The sequence below is a fragment of the Somniosus microcephalus genome, chromosome 6, assembly GCF_052327205.1.
Source record: "Somniosus microcephalus isolate GS21.2 chromosome 6, FLI_Smic_1.0, whole genome shotgun sequence".
NCBI lineage: Eukaryota > Metazoa > Chordata > Chondrichthyes > Squaliformes > Somniosidae > Somniosus > Somniosus microcephalus.
In genome coordinates this window covers 163,917,535-163,934,879 of record NC_140992.1, presented here as the reverse complement: position 1 = coordinate 163,934,879, position 17,345 = coordinate 163,917,535, and the positions used below count along the sequence as shown (strand labels likewise).

At 46.1% G+C, this 17,345-nt stretch overlaps 1 pseudogene; it reads right to left on the bottom strand.

Moving 5' to 3' along the window:
• Nucleotides 1-2,944: 2,944 nt before the first annotated feature.
• The window catches only part of LOC147116163 (tyrosine-protein phosphatase non-receptor type substrate 1-like), a 44,136-nt pseudogene continuing 29,735 nt past the window's right edge, over nucleotides 2,945-17,345 (bottom strand).

The window sequence follows — 17,345 nt, the reverse complement described above, 5'->3', positions numbered from 1 at the left end:
CTATTCAAAAAAAGGTGGTTGCGAAAAAGTGGGGAATTATACGCCGGTAAGCCTGACATCAGTAGTGGAGAAAATGTTAGAGTCTATTATAAAAGATGTAATAGCAGAGCACTTGGAAAGCAGTGACAGGATCGGAGAAAGTCAACATGGATTTACAAAAGGTAAATCATGCTTGGCTAATCTACTGGAATTTTTTGAGGATGTAACTGGTAAAATAGATAAGGGAGAACCAGTGGATGTGGTGCACTTGGACTTTCAGAAGGCTTTCAATAAGGTCCCACATAAGAGATTAGCGTGCAAAATTAAGGCACAAGGGATTGGGGGCAAGGTATTGACTTGGATAGAGAACTCGTTGGCGGATAGAAAGCAAAGAGCTGGAATAAACGGGTCGTTTTCTGAGTGGCAGGCACTGACTAGTGGGGTACCGCAAGGATCGGTCCTAGGACCCCAGCTGTTCACAATATATATTAACGATCTGGACGAGGGAATTGGATGTAATACCTCCAAATTTGCAGACGACACAATGCTGGGTGGGAGGGTAAGCTGTGAGGAGGATGTCGTGAAACTCCAGTACGATTTGGACAGGTTGGGTGATTGGGCAGAAACATGGCAAATGCACTATAATGTGGATAAATGTGTGGTTATCCACTTTGGTGGCAAAAACAGGAAGGCAGATTATTATTTGAATGGCAATAGATTGGGAGAAGGGCAAGTGCAAAGGGACCTGTGTGTTATTGTGCACCAGTCACTGAAGGTAAGCATGCAGGCGCAGCAGGCGGTTAAGAAGGCAAATGGTATGTTGGCCTTCGTAGCAAGAGAGTTCGAGTACAAGAACAAGCATGTCTTGCTGCAGCTGTACAGGGGCCTGGTGAGACCACACCTTGAGTATTGTGTGCAGTTTTGGTCACCTTACCTGAGGAAGGATGTTCTTGCCATGGAGGGAGTGCAGCGAAGATTCATCAGGCTGATACCTGGGATGGCAGGAATGACGTACGAGGAGAGATTGTGTCGATTGGGCTTATACTCACTGCAGTTTAGAAGATTGAGAGGGGATCGCATCGAAACCTATAAAATTCTGTCAGGTCTGGACAGACTAGATGCAGAAAGGATGTTTCTGATGGCAGGGGAGTCCAGAACCAGGGGTCATAGTCAAAGGATAAGGGGTAAGCCATTTATGAAAGAAATGAGGAGGAATTTTTTCACCAAGAGAGTGGTGAACCTATGGAATTCTCTGCCACAGAGGGCGGTGGAGGCCAGTTCATTAAATATATTCAAGAAAGAGTTGGATATGTTTCTTGAGGCTAAAGGGATCAAGGGATATGGGGAGAAGGCAGGGACAGGGTACTGAATTTGGATGATCAGCCATGATCTCATTGAATGGCGGAGCAGGCTCGAAGGGCCGAATGGCCTACTCCTGCTCCTATCTTCTATGTTTCTATGAAATATTAAAAACACAATCCTGCCCTTTTTTGAGCCAGGTTTCCATTATTGCTATGACCTCCTATTCCCATGTTGCTATTTGCACCTGCAGCTCACCAACTTTATTTACCACCCCTGGGCTGTAAACCTATCTTAGTCGATCTTGTAGTTTATCTTTGTCTGATCCCACCTAATGCCGTACTGTTACTTACTGCTGTCTGTCTCTCCCAATCATTTGTGTACTTTGTTTCTCCTTTCTAATGCTACATTCTGCTGCCCTCCCCCTCTGTAAAATTATTTCAAACCAACCCCAGCAGCACTAGCAAACCTCCTGCGAGGACATTGCTTCCCGCTCTGTTGAGGTGCAACCATTCCAGCCAGTCCATGTCCCACATTCCCCCGAACTGGTCCCAATAGGAATCAAAAGCCCGCCCTGATGCACTATCTCTCCAGTGACGCAGTCATTTGCTCTATCCTTCTATTTTAATAGTCACTAGCTTGTGGCACCTGGAGTAATCCAGAGATTATTACCTTTGAGGTGCTGCTTTTTCCTAGCTCCAGAAAATCTGCCTCAGGACCTCATCACTCTTTCTCCCTATGTCGTTGGTACCGATATGTAACACGACCTCTGGCTGTTCACCCTCCCCCTCAGAATTTTCGGCTGCAGCCCAGTGATATCCTTCACCCTGGCACCAGGGAGGCAATATAACATCCTAGAATCACGTCTGCAGCTGCAGAAACGCCTGTCTCTTCCCATAACTATTGAAACCCTGACCACTATTGCTTTCCCGCTCTTCCTCCTCTCCCCACTCCCACCCCCCACCCCCGTGCAGCTGAGCTACCCGTGGTGCCTTGGACTTGCCTTGGCTATACTTCCCGGAAGAACCATTACCCTCACCACCGGTTGGAGAGTGAGATGCACTCAGGGGACAACAGCACTATTTGCCTGGTGCTCCCTGTCTGTCTGGCAGTTAACCAATTCCTCTCAGCCTGCACACCCTTATGCTGCAGGGTGACCACCTCCTGAAACGTGCTTTCCACATAGCTCTCAGCATCACGACGCCAGAGACTTCTCAAGCTCGAAAACCTGCAGCTTGGGCTCCTCCAGCTGTCGGCATTTCCTGCACACGTGGTTGTCCAGGACATGGGACGCATCCTGGTGTTAACACATGGCATAGGATGTGCATTCCACGGGACTGAGTTGCTCTGCCATTCTTCTATTTAATAGATTGTTAACTAAATTAACAGAAATAAACTGAAAAAGAATCATCACAAGCTACTTGGCAATTTGTTTCCTTTTTTCTTCAGCTCTTTCCCTTGTGCTGACTTCACTTACCTCGCTCCCTGATGCTCGCACCCCTTCGGGGCTTTTGGGCCTACACTTTGCTCCGGCCACTCCTCTCGCTCTCTCCGCCTTCCCCCTCTGCTCCGAATTCCTGCTTCTCCATATTCCCAGTTTAACAATCTCTCCAGAAGCACTCCCTTTAGTATCACTCTGTGCAGCCCACTCTCATTTACTAGTGTTCTATACAGCAACATCTTCTGAAACAAAGATTTGTACACTCACTGAATAAACAGCTTTATCATCATGCTTCACTATTGAACTGAAATACAAAACAAGTTCATGTTCTGACTTGAGATCATTCTGTGATGTGGTTGCATGACTATAGATAGCCCAAGACAGAAAATGTCCTCGGTGGCGTATATTCTACAACATATTTAGGTCAATTTCCTCAGTAATATCAAAACTAAACGTACTGGTGGCACATGTTTAGGACATCTAAAAATAAAATGATTCTGTTCTCATGATTTAAATTAAAACACAAATGGCAATATACAGTAATTGTTCTAAATTGGCATTTGCTGATTGTAAACCTTTTTATTGCAGGATAAACTAGAGCAGGGTTATGTACAATATACAATCGATGTTGTTTTGTTTGTTAGAACTTCATTCCGAAAAAAAACCTTTTCACTTGTCCCCTTACACTGTGCAAAGGATTCATTCGCCTGCTTGCACAAGACATACCAATTGAAAGCGTGTAGTTTGCCAATTAGCCCAACTTTTCGACAGCACCTTGATTTCAATCAGGAGGTGAAAGACGCAGTGAAGTCACTGTGCATTTGTTACTCAACAGATCGCAACTTCGGTTTTGTACAAGCTGTTGTGCCTACCGCAAATTCAGGGCCATTGTAAAATACTGTATTCCCTTTACCCTTTTCTCAAACTCTTCTTGCCAGTTATTTGGGGCTGCTTAAAACTTCCCAAGATTATTATTCCATCTCCTTTACTCATTTCAAATATTTGCTTAAAAATGTCTTCCTCCAACTGGTTTCCACTATTAGGCAGTTTGTGTTATACCCCTATTAGCATGATCAATCGCCCTTTATGTGTTATATTTTTTTATCCATATGGATTCTGTTTCTGATCTGTTATTTACGTGCCTTTTTTCTACTGCCACTCTGTTATCACAAATGAGTACAGCTACATCAATCCCTTTATTCCTTCCTTATGCTTTCTACTTAGTTTATAACCTGCAATATTCAGTTGCCAGTTCTGTCCTTTATATAGCCATGATGATTCATTTATTCCTACTGCATCTGGATCTTCGCTACAGATTATTGCCTCCAGTTCCACCGTTTTATTTTGCATGATGTACAGGCAGTTTAATTGGTCTGCAGCAGTAGCTCCTTTTACTTAATTTTTAACAGTGCCCTTATGCTTCCGCTTTACAACTGCATCTGTTCCCTAACTGTTTATGTCCCCCCACCCCCCATTCTTTAACTGGGTCTGACCTTTATTCCCACCTCCTATTTCTATTATCTTTAGACATATGTTATTTTCAATATAACCCTCCCACTGTCTTATTAGTTTAACGTTCTACTGGCAGCCCTAGATTTGCTTTATTCTAGGACACTGGGCCCACTCCGGTTGGGCGAAGTTGGTTTTAGTGGTACAGCTCCTTCTTGTCCCACTGCTGGTGCCAATGTCCCATGAAATAGAACAAGTCCTTCCCACACCATGCTTTTTGCCATGCATTCACCTTCCTGACTTGACTATCCCTGTACCAGTTAGCACATGGATCTTGTAGCAATCCCGAGATTACCACCTGTGAAGTCCTGCCTTTTAATTTAATTCCTAACTTGTGATACTCCCTTAGCAGGACCTCTTCATTTTTCTTACCTTTGTCATTGGTCCCAATGTGGACCAGTACTACAGGATTATCTCCCTCCCTTTCCAAGTTTCTCTCTATTTGTTCTGAGGTATCCTTTACCTTTGCACCAGGTAGGGAACATACTCTTCAGGACTCTCGATCATGACTGCAGACAAGGCTATTCCCTCTAATTATCAAAAACCCTATGAATTCAATCTTTCTGTATATATTTACCCTGTTTACCACGCAGCCTGCATCCTGAACATCACAGGCAGCAAGTCCCTTCCACCTTTTGGACAGGATTAGTATCTGCTGAACCTCCTACTTTATTACCCCTTTCTTCCACTTCCCCTACACTAACAGTTACGCTCTCACCTTTGGAGGTGCGACTACAACTCAGGAATCATTTCAGCAGATGTGGCAATCTGGTACAGTGTTTCTGTCCACAAACTCCCATATTTTACAGTCCCGACACATAGTCTGCTCTGCCATTTCTGTTTTTTATGTATTTATTTATGTATTTATTTATTATTATTTCAATTCTAGATATAATACAATTACTTGAGGTCTAGATCATATTTAGATATTTGAAATAGTTTGATTTCAGATTAATTTGGAGTTTATTGACTTCTTTATATTATTATATTATTATCAAGGACGAGCTTCATGAACAGTGTTGTTCCATTACAATCAACCTCATCTGAAGCCCGCATCGCCTTGTGGAAAGACCGGCTCGCCAGTCATGAACAACACCCAGCGATGTAAATTTTACCTGATGAAAGCCTTCCCCCAGGAGCTATTTGCAACTGGGCAACCTGGAAGTGCGTTAACAGACTTAGGACCGGTGTAGGTTGCTCAAAGGTGCCACTAAGCAAATGGGGATATTCAACCAGCCCGACAACTTGTGAATGTGGAACTGAGGCACAGACTATGCAACATCTCCTGCAATGCCCATCGTTAGAGGAACCCTACACTGTTGCAGGTCTTGCCGAATTCAACAGCAAGGCGCAAAAATGTGTCCAGTTCTGGCTGGGCTATGTATAGACTGTCCGTGGACACAATAAGAAAGAAAGACCTTAACTCCTATTAATTAATTATTTATATAATATTTTAATTTAATGAAATGCAGAATCCTTTAATGTCGGTATCCTCGATTTAGTTAATTGTAATTTTATCCCCCCTAAATCTGATAATTATATAAACACTTGATTTAGTTATATAATAAATTACTCCATTTAATTATATAATAAATTATTTAGATTTAATTCCTTAAGCTCCGCCGCTCTTCTGACGTCACACTTTCAGATTTGTTTTTTTCTTCACAATCTTCCTTGCATCACCGAATGGGTTCCCCTCACAACCGCTTCCCTCGTGAGTTATGCCTTTCCTTTCAACCGCTTCCTTCGTGCGTTATAGCCTCTCCTCACAGCCGTTTCCCCCGTGATCTATAGTCTCTCCTCACAGCCGTTTCTCCCGTGCTTTATAACATCTCCTCACAGCCGTTTCTCCCGTGATCTATTGTCTCTCCTCACAGCCGTTTCCCCCGTGCTTTATAGCATCTCCTCATAGCCGTTTCTCTCGTGCTTTATAGCCTCTCCTCACAGCTGTTTGTGATCTATAGTCTCTCCTCACAGCCATGTAGGAACTGGGGTTCCTAGCCGAAGAATTGAGATCGACTCAGAAAATCAAAAACAATAAAATTTAATGAACAAACGAAGCTGTACAGGAAACTGTAGGGTACAATGCAAATAGGTCTGGTCTGCTTGAAAGCCTCTCTGGAAACTGCAAGAAAGTTCGGAGCTCCACTGTTAGCAGGTTCTGAGCTCCACTGCTAGCAGGTGCCGAGCTCAACTGCTACCAGGTTCCGAGCTCAACTGCTTGAAGGTTCCGAGCTTTACTGCTAGAAGGTTCCAAGCTCTGACGTTATGACATCATCACGTTCTTCCCGCCGTTGAGAGATCACGTGACGGACGGCATGATGTCATCACACGGAGTACAGGAAAGAAGCCCTCGTACAGTTAACTGATACATTAAAGGTGCAGCCCCCAGCTGTACTACATTGCTGTAAAAGGAATTATATACAATTGTCCGTAATCCTCTGGTGGTTCTGCCACTTGCGCCCCCCCCAGAATTGCTTTTAACAGAGAAGGTAAGGTGAGAAGGAAGTCTGACGAGTCTGTCCGACCGACTGCGACACCCCGGCAGCAGGAACGGAGCGCTAGAAGACAAACTAGCCATTGGCTGTGGTTGGGATGATGCCACAGGCGGAGGAGAAGAAGAGGCCTGCTCTGGTCGACCCACTGAGGCGGGCACTGGCGACTTGGCGGATGACTGTGGCTGTACTGGACTGGCAGTCGATGGTGGTCGACCATGATGTGGCGGCTGAGCAGTGATGACTGGTTCACTCAGATCCAGATGCGCGGTTTCAACCGGTCGATGGAGATGTGGTCAGGCTTACCGCCGGCGTCGACTGTGAAGGAATTGTCACCTGATGAGATGACGTGGAACGGACCTGTGTAAGGCAGTTTGAGCGGGTTTTTGCGAGCATCCTGCCAAATGAACACTTATTCTGCGCTCTTAAGGTCCACCGGGACATGGGAGCGCTGCAGGCCATGATGCGACATAGGCACTGGGGTGAAATTCCTAGCTGCTTCCTGGTGGCTGACGAGCTGCTGAGCTGGGGACCAGGGTTCCGTGTGAGGAGGAAGAAAATCGCCAGGCACACTAAGTGGTTGGCCGTAAACCAGCTCTGCAGAATGCAGGTCATCCTTAGGCACCGTGAGAAGACCTAGCAGCACCCAAGGGAGCCTGTCCACCCAATTAGGCCCACGGAGACTTGCACGCAGTGCAGCTTTAAGGGACCTGTGGAATCTTTCACACAGACATTTCGCCTGTGGATTGTAGGCCGTGGTATGATGAAGCTTGGTGCCAAAACCTTGAGCTCAGAGGGAAATTGAGGCCCCCGGTCGGAGGAGATGTCAGCCGGTACCACGAACTGAGCTACCCATGATGAGATGAAGGCTCTGGAGACGTCTGCCGCTGTGGTGGCAACCAAAGGAATTGCCTCTGGCCACCTGGTGGTGCGGTCTACCACGGTGAGGAGGTGAGTGTATCCGCGAGAGTAAGGGAGAGGACCAACCAGGTCCACGTGCACATGGTGGAATCAATGCTCCGAAACCGGAAAAGTGGTGACTGGGGCTTTAACATTGCGTTGTATCTTGAACTTCTGGCAACGCACGCATGTATTGGTCCAGTCACGGACGTCGAGATGCATGCCCTTCCAGACGAATTTCTTTGCCATGCGTCATTGTGACGCTCTCATGCCAGGGTGTGACAACCCATGGATAGTGTCAAAAAGTCTCCTGTGCCATTCGACTGGAACGATTGGGTGTGGGACGTCCATCGAGATGTCAGACAGGAGTGTGGTCCCTGCGGCCTGGAAACTGATATCAGCCACTTGTAAGCTGGAAGGTGCTGTCCGGTATGCCTGCACTTCAGGGTCTGCCTTCTGTTCTTTTGCCAAACCAACATAGTCGACTCCCAGGTGTACTGCGTGGAGCTGGGCACGGGAGAGACAATCTGCCACCAGGTTGTCTTTGCCCGAGACATGTTGTATGTCAGTTGTAATTTCAGATATGTACCTAAGATGACATTGTTGCTGCGCCAACCATGGTTCCGCTGTCTGGGCCATCGTAAAAGTAAGTGGCTTGTGGTCTACAAAAGCCATGAATGGGCGTCCTTCCAGTAGGAAGCAAAAATGGCGGATGGCCAGAAACAATGCCAGCAACTCCCTATCAAAAGTGCTATACCTGCGTTCGTTCTTCCGCAATTGGTGGTTGACGAAAGCCAGTGGTTGCCATTTGCCATCGACCCACTGCTCATGTACTGCCCCGATGGCATAATCAGATGCATCAGTGGTAAGGGCAATGGTTGCGCCGGGAAGGGGATGTGCCAACATGGTCACAGCAGCCAATGCATTCTTAGTGTCGAGGAAAGCCTGGTCCATCTGGGGTGTCGAATCAATCGGGTCTTTGCCCGATTTACATCTGAGGGTCTTGTACAAAGGTTGCATCAACAATGCCGCCTTGGGGACGAACCTATGATAAAAATTGACCATTCCCAGAAATTCCTGGAGGGCCCTGATGGTCTGAGGAAGAGGGAACGAGGTGACTGCTTCTAGCTTCGTGGCCAGTGGGACGGCGCCTTCTGAGGTGATTCTGTGTCCCAGGAAATCAATGTTGTGCAACCCAAACTGGCACTTGGCCGAATTGATAATAAGGCCATGTTGGCTGAGATGAGAAAAAAGGGTACACAAGTGCGTAATGTGTTCTATCGTGCTGTTACTGGCAATAAGGATTTCGTCTAGGTAGACAAAGATGAACAGCAGATTGCGCAACACGGAATCCATGAGATGTTGGAAGGCTTGTGCTGCATTCTTCAGCCCAAACAGCATACGAAGGAACTCAAAGAGCCCAAAAGGTGTGATGACGGCAGTTTTGGGGACATCCTGAGGATGCACGGGCACTTGATGATAGCCTCGGACGAGGTCTACTTTGGATAAGATGGAATTCCCTGCCAGATGGGCCATCAAATCCTGAATGTGAGGAATTGGGTACCGATCCGGTGTGGTAGCATCATTCAGGCGTCTGTAGTCACCGCATGGTCACCATCCGCCGCCCGGCTTAGGAACAATGTGTAATGGCGAGGACCAAGGACTATTTGAATGTCGAATAATACCCAAGCTTTCTATTGTATGGAACTCCGCCTTGGCGGCCGCGAGTTTACCGGGTTCAAACCTTCGAGCTCTCTCATAAACGGGGGTTCCTGTTGTGGTAATGTGGTGTGCCACACCATGCCTCGCGACAGAAGAAGAAAATGTGGGCCTGGTGAGCTCAGGGAACTCACTGAGAATACGAGAGAGCTCATTTGGAGATGAGACTGCAAGCCAACTGACCAAGACATCGCAGTGCTTCGGTGGCAGGGGACCGATTGAAAAGTGGAGGCACTGATTAGCCGGCAGTGTTAGACATCGACGAGAAACCAGTTTGCGCAGAAGAAATCTGCCCCCAGGATGGCCTGTGAGACTTTCGCCATGATGAACCCCCAAACAAAATGTTGGCCGCCAGAACTCAACTGGATCCTACGCTTTCCCAATGTGCGAATGGCCGCACCATTGGCTGCCTTGAGGGGGGGGCCTTGACCGCCAGATTGAAGATCCAGCTTCGACGCTGGTAGTATACTGCACTGGGAGCCAGTATCACAGAGAAAACGTCGCCCTGACAGTGAGTCTGTAATGTATAGGAGTTTCCCTGTGGACCCGACGGCCATCGCAACTCCAGCGCGTCCCTTAGGCCTTATTGACCTTCTCAAAAAACGCTGGTTTGAGGTATGTTCTTTTTTAGGTGAGAAACTGCAGGGCGGACGGCAATATCTGGCCTTCGCGCCGAAACGAGCGTGGTATGCTCACCAGCCTGCAGGAGGAGGAGTCGGATTCACTCTTGTGGGGGATGGGCACCTCATGGCTGCACAAGATTGTTGTGAGACGGTCAATATTTTTCCGCTTCCGCAGCGAGTTCAGCACAATCCGTGATCGTGGAATTGGCCAAGGCCGTCTCAACTGGCTCTGGTAGTTGACAGAGAAACAGCTCGCGGAACAGAAAACATTGCGATTCTGAGCCTAAAAGCGTGAACATTTGGTTCATGCACTCTGAGGGTTTTGAGTCCCCAAGGCCGGGCATGGAGATAAGTCTGCGAGCGCGCTCCGACTTGGACAGACCAAATATCTGATGTAAACGTGCTTTTAAAGCTTCGTACTTGCCATCGAACTGTGGACTCTCGAGGAGGCTGACGACCTGTGAGGCCATGGCGCTGTTGATGGCGGAGGCCACGTAATAATAACAGGTCGAATCCGCTGTTACTCCCCGGATTGCAAATTGGGCTTCCGCCTGGAAAAACCACGCGGCCGATTGTTGCTCCCAAAATTGCGGCAGTTTGAGGGTGACGGCGTTCATGTCCATGATGTAACTTCAACGAAAATTGTTCGAAGAAATCGGGGTCACCAATGTAGGAACTGGGGTTCCTAGCCAAAGAATTGAGATCGACTCAGAAAATCAAAACAATAAAATTTAATGAACAAACGAAGCTGTACTGGAAACTGTAGGATACAATGCAAATAGGTCTGGTCTGCTTGAAAGCCTCTCTGGAAACTGCTAGAATGTTCCGAGCTCCACTGCTCGCAGGTTCCGAGCTCAACTGCAAGCAGATTTTGAGCTCAACTGCTAGAAGGTTCCGAGCTCTGACGTCATGACGTCATCACGTTCTTCCCGCCATTGGGAGATCACATGACGGACGGCATGAAGTCATCACGTGTAGTGCAGGAAAGAAGGTCTAGTACAGTTAACAGATACATTAAAGTTGCAGCCCCCAGCTGTACGACATTGCTGTAAAAGGAATTATATACAATTGTCCATAATCCTCTGGTGGTTCCCCCGTTTCTCCCGTGATCTTCAGTCTCTCCTCACAGCCGTTTCTCCCGTGCTTTATAGCCTATCCACACAGCCATTTCTCCCTGGCTTTATACCCTCTCCTGACAGCCGTTTCTCCCGTGATCTATAGTCTCTACTCACAGCCGTATCTCCCGTGCTTTATAGCCTCTCCTCACAGCCGTTTCTCCCGTGCTTTATTGCCTATCCTCACAGCCGTTTCTCCCGTGCTTTATAGCCTATCCTCACAGCCATTTCTCCCTGGCTTTGTACCCTCTCCTCACAGCCGTTTCTCGCGTGCTTTATAACCTCTCCTCACAGCAGTTTCTCTCGCTTGAAGGAGGCAGTGGAAAGGCGCTGAGACTGTAATTGACAATTACAGGCACTCTCAGTGCCAGTCCAATGTTACGTCAGCGGCAGTTGCGTTCGTCTGGACTTATTTCTTTACAACCAGGTAACTAGTTCTGCAGAGTATTTGCCAAGTAGGTGCTTTGCTGCCTGTAAATGTGGTTAAAGGGCACCGGGAGGTTGGCATAATTGCCTCCGGTGCAAAATGGCCTACTTTTTATCACTCCATTTGCCATTCTCCGTGATCCCACTTAGGAACCCCATTTCTTCATGGAATATAATAATAATAATTAATCTTTATTGTCATTGCACATGTACATGAACAACGAAATGTGATCTTGCAAGCTCCCATGACTGGGAGAAGCAAAGCCGCTGCGTCGGTGCACACCACCATTCCATTTCCACCATTCCTCCTGTCCGACAATCTTCAGCCCAACGCCCAGGCCTGCTTACCAGCCGCTCCTCCTTCCGTGACCTGCTCACCAACCGCCCCTCCTCGGGGCTCCTTCCGTGACTTTCTGCACCTGGTCTTCCCTGATGGTCACCCCTCCAGGTACTAACCAGGCATGGCTCTGACTTAGCTTCTACAAAGCCTTGCCAGTGACCCTGTCCCTAGTCCCAGGAACAGGCTCTGCCAGGATAATTGATCTGAAAAGCTACTCGAGCGAATTGTAATAGTAGACACAACGTGTGCATTCCGCAATCATCCGCCTTAACAACAACGGAAGACTGAAGGGAAGCCGGTTGGAAAATGCGTAAAAAGACCATTTACAGAGTTCCCATGGTTTTCTAACGAATCCTCCACAATTTTATCCTCATGTATTTCATCGCGTATGTTTCTTTAGTCATCCATTAAATAGAATTCTAAATCTCAAAATATGCACTTACAGATGTTATTTCATGGTCAAGCCACCTTTAGTAACCATGAGTGCAGCACATTGATTTTCCGCTTGGCGTTGACCGACCCACGATTTTAACCCATTGTAACGGCATGACAAAAGCATGTAAGGGATGAACACAAAATAAATGAAGAGACAGTAACTCATTAATGCCAAGTATGTGCTTGATAACCTATGTAATTTGCCAACGTTAAAATCCGTTTACTTTGAGAACAACAATATTAAACAGCAGTGTTATAAGACCTCTGCCGGAGACTTCTGTTAATGTCGCTCTTGGCCCTAACCTGAACATATAAACGTTCCCTGTTGATAATTAAAGTTGACCAGGACATCCATGTTTATGCTGCAGGGCACAGCACATTGGAGCAAGACAGAAATTCGGGTCTCCACGGGTGAGTACGCACGGGGTACTCCCCCGTAGGCCCAATGGAAGTGCCAGTTTCCTGCATGCATTGCGCATGCGCGGGAAACCGGCACTTCCGTTCCTCTGAACGAAGGGGTTCTGATGTCGAACGCGTACACAGTGCGTGCGCTTTGAACTTACGTTTTTTTTACGTAAGGGTAAGTCTTTAGAATTTAGAAATTTAAAAAGCAGGCGTAAGGCCTGCTTTTTACAAGGTAAGTGGTCAATTAATTAAAATTAACACATTTTTCCCGCAGGTTTCTTATTTTTAAATACTTTAAAGCAAGGTAGGTTTAATTTTAGCCCCGTTAGAATATAATTTTTTTTTTTCAAAAATTTAAATTTTTGTTTAAAATAGTTATTTAATGTAATTTATAGCTTATTTAAAAAATGTGATTTTTAAAAATATATTTGAAGGTTTACTGCTATTTTGGGGCCATGGTATTTATAAGTCTTGACAGCTCTGCCTGTCAAGATATATGAATGGGCTTTTCCCTCCTCCGATTGGCTGCCCATGGCCCACATGATCCCAGGGGACGCATCGAACTAACTGCGCCCCTGAGACACGAAAGCACTGCGCGCTGGCAGCTGGGCCAGGCCCCGGATTGGTATTCCATGGGGCCCTACAACTCAACTGCCGGCACGCAAGGTAAGTGCAGATCGGGGGCCTGCACTCGCGGGAAGCCACCGACCCGAATTTCTGGGCCACTCAACTGATCTTGGCCTGAACTCCACTTTTCTGCCTGTTCCACATAACCAGTGACTCCCCTGTGGTTCAAAAATCTGTGTATCTCAGCCTTGAATATTTTCAATGACTCAGCCTCCGCAGCATTCTGGGGTAGAGAATTCCGAAGTTCCACGATCTTCTGAGAAAAGAAATTCCTTCAATTCCTCCAATTATTCTCCGTCTTAAATTGGAGAGCCCTTATTCTGAAACTATGCCCCCTAGTTGAAGATTCCCCCACGAGGGGAACATCCTCTCAGCATCTACCCTGTCAAGCCCCCTCAGAATCTTATATGTTTCAATAAGATCATCTTTAATTCTTCTAAACTCCAATGAGTATAGTCCCAACCTGCTCAACCTTTCCTCATAAAACAACCCCTTCATCCCAGAAATCAACCTAGTGTACCTTCTCTGAACTGCCTCTAATACAAGGGTATCCCTCCTTAAGTAAGGAGTAGGAAACATTACGCAGTAGTTTAGGTGTGGTCTCATCAACGCCCTGTACAGTTGTAGTAAGACTTCCCTACCCTTATACTCCATCTCCCTTGCAATAAAGGCCAACATTCCATTTATCTTACGAATTACTTGCTCTATCTGCATGCTAACTTTTTGTGTTTCATGTATGAGGAAACGTAGATCCCTCTCTAATGCAGCTTTCTGAAGTCTCTCTCCATTTAATTAATACTTTGCTTATCTATTTCTCCTGCCAACATGGATTGCCTCACAATTTCCCACATTATACTCCATCTGCCAAATTTTTGCATCTCAGTTAAACTACCTATATACTTTTGTAGACCCTTTGGCCTAGAAATTCAGTAAGGCCCCGCCAGCTCGCTTGCGCCCAAAAGTTGGCGCTGCGCACGGAGCCAGTTGCGACCGTCAGAATTTCAGTTTTTGCGCCCCAAGTCGGAACCGGGCACTATTCCAGGGTGTGCCCGCCCCCGCTTGGGGCGCTGAAACTGAATTTCAGCACTGTAGGTGCCGCTGCGCCACCCACTGCGGAGCGGCAGGCTGCGGTACTGCAGGCCTCCGCCTTCTCTTAAGGGGCAGGTGCCTGCAATGGGGAGATCGCCGCTTGATAGTGCCGGCAAATGAGCCCGGCACCACGGAGAAGTGTCGGGCTCGTGGAAAGCAGCCGGCAATGCCGCGGGGGGGGGGGCAGTGGTGGAGGAGGCCGGGGAAGAAGGTGCGGGCAGGCGGCCGCTGAAAAAGCGGCCGGCCGCACCTCCACCTTAACTAGCGCCACTAAGGCTGCAGGACGGCCACGGTTGCAGAACGTTGTTTGTGGCCGCTGCGGAAGAGGCGGCCGCAACTAAATATGGGGGTCGGGCCGGTATCGGGGCGGAACCGGGGCACTGCGCACACCGATGACATCATCAGTGCCGGCGCAGCGCTACCGGCTACCGCCGCCATTACCGCTGCGCTGAATATCAGCGCAAACTCCTCTATTGGCGCAGAAGCCCTCTTTGGGCGGTAACTGGGTGCAAAGCTGGCGGGGCCTTACTGAATTTCTAGCCCTTTGTGTCCTCCTCAAAACTTGCTTTCCCACCTGCTTTGTATCGCCAGAAAATTTCTTACAGTACTATCGGTCCCTTCATCCAAGTCATTAATATAGATTGTGAACAGTTAAGGCACCAGCATTAATCCCTGTGCCACTCCACCATTTACAGTTTGCCAACCTGAAAATGACCCATTTTTCCCGACTCTCTGTTTTTGTTAGTTTGCCAATCCTCATTCCATGATAGTATATTACCCCCAACACCATGAGCTCTAATTTTATGCAGTAACCTTTTATGTGGCACCTTATCAAATGGCTTTTGTAAATTCAAACACACTACATCTAATGGGTCCCCTTTAACCACCCTGCTCGTTACATCCTCAAATAACCCTAATAAATTTTTCAAACACGATTTCCCTTTCATAAAACCACGTTGACTCTACTTGATTGTATTTTGATTTTCTAAATTTCTTGCTAATACTTCCTTAATATTGTATTCCAGCATTTTCCCAATGACAGTTTTTAGGCTAACTGGCCTGTACTTTCCTGCTTTCTGTCTCCCTCCTTTCTTGAATACGAAGGTTACATTTGCAGCTTTAAAATCCACTGGGACCTTTCCAGAATTTAGGTAATTTTGGAAGATTACAACCAATGCATCTACTATCTCTGCAGACACTTCTTTTAAGACTCTAGGATGCAGGCAATCATGTCCAGGGGGCTTGTCAGCCTTTAGTCCCATTCGTTTGCCAAGTAATTTTTTCTCCAGTGATAGTGATTGTTTTAAGTTCCTCCTACCCTTTTGCCCCTTGATTTTCCACTGTTATTGGGATGGTTTTAGTGTCTTCTACCGTGAAGACAAATACAAGATGATTTGTTCAAAGTCTCTGCCATTTCTTAGTTGTCCATTATTAATTAGACAGTCTCATCCTCTAATGCATCAACGATTAGCTTAGCTACTCTTTTCCTTTTTACATACTTATCGAAGTTCTTATTCTCTGTTTTAATATATCTTGCTAGTTTATTCTCAAAATTTATATCTCCCTCTACTATTTCTTTAGTCATCCTTTGCAGGTTTCTAAAATATTCCCAATCTTCTGGCCTACAAAATATTCCCAATCTTCGCTACATTGAATGCCATTTCTTTCAATTTGATACTCTCCTTAACTTCCTTAGTAAGCCACATATTGTTCATCCTTCTCGTTAAGTCTTTCTTTCTCGCTGGAATATATGTTTGGTGAGATTTATGAAATAACTCCTTAAAAGTCTGCCACTGCTTATCTACCAACTTAAGTTTTAATTTATTTTCCCACTCCAATTTAGCCAAATCTGTATTTATATTTATAATTGTCTTTATTTAAGTTTAAGACACTAGTTTCCGACCCAATTTGCTCACCCTCAAACAGAATGTGAAATTCTATCATGTTATGATCACTCTTCCCTAGGGGATCATTCACTGAGATTATTAATTAATTCTGTCTCATTACACATTAGCGGATCAAAAATAGCCTGTTACCTGGCTGGTTCCACAAAGTATTGTTCTAAGAAACTGTCCTGAATACACTCTATGAACTCATCCTCAACGTTCCCTTTGCCAATTTGATTTGTCCAATCTATCTGAAGATTAAAATCGCCCACGATTATGCAGTTCCTTTGTAACAAGCCCCCATTATTTAATGATTTATGCTGTTTCCCACAGGTTAGCTACTGTTAATGTGCATATAGATTAATCACACCAGTGACTTCTTTCCTTTGTTATTTCTTATCTCCACCCAAACTGAACTGAGCAAATATCATTTCCCACTACTGTACTGATCTCATCCTTTATTAACATAGCTACGCCACGTCCTTTGCCATTCTGCCTATCTTTCCGAAATGTCAAATATCCCTGAATATTAATTTCCCATCCTTGGTTATCTTGCAGCCACGTCTCTGTAATGGCGATCAGATCATGTCCATTTATTTCTATTTGTGCCATCAATTCCTATACCTTGTTACAAATGCTGCATGCATTCAGATAAATAACTTTAATTTAGTCTTTTGACCTTTTTTTCCCTACTGCTATCCTATTTGCTAGTGCACTCTTATGCTTGTACGCTCTGTCCCTTCCTGTCACACTCTGGTTAACATGATCCCTCTCGTAACCCTGCACTATTGCCTTGTACTTTCTCTTCAAATTTCTAAGTCTCCCCTCAGCTGAACCCTTCCAGCCACTATTTTGCTTGAAGACCTATCTACAGCCCTAGTTGTTCAATACACCAGGACACTGGTCCCAGCAAAGTTCAAGAGAAGCCCGTCCCAATGGAACAGCCCTCCCTTTCCCCAGTACTGGTGCGAGTGCCCCATTAATCAAAGCCAATTCTCCCACACCAATTATTGGGCAATGATTTCAACTCTCTGCTCTAATTGATCCTTTACAAATT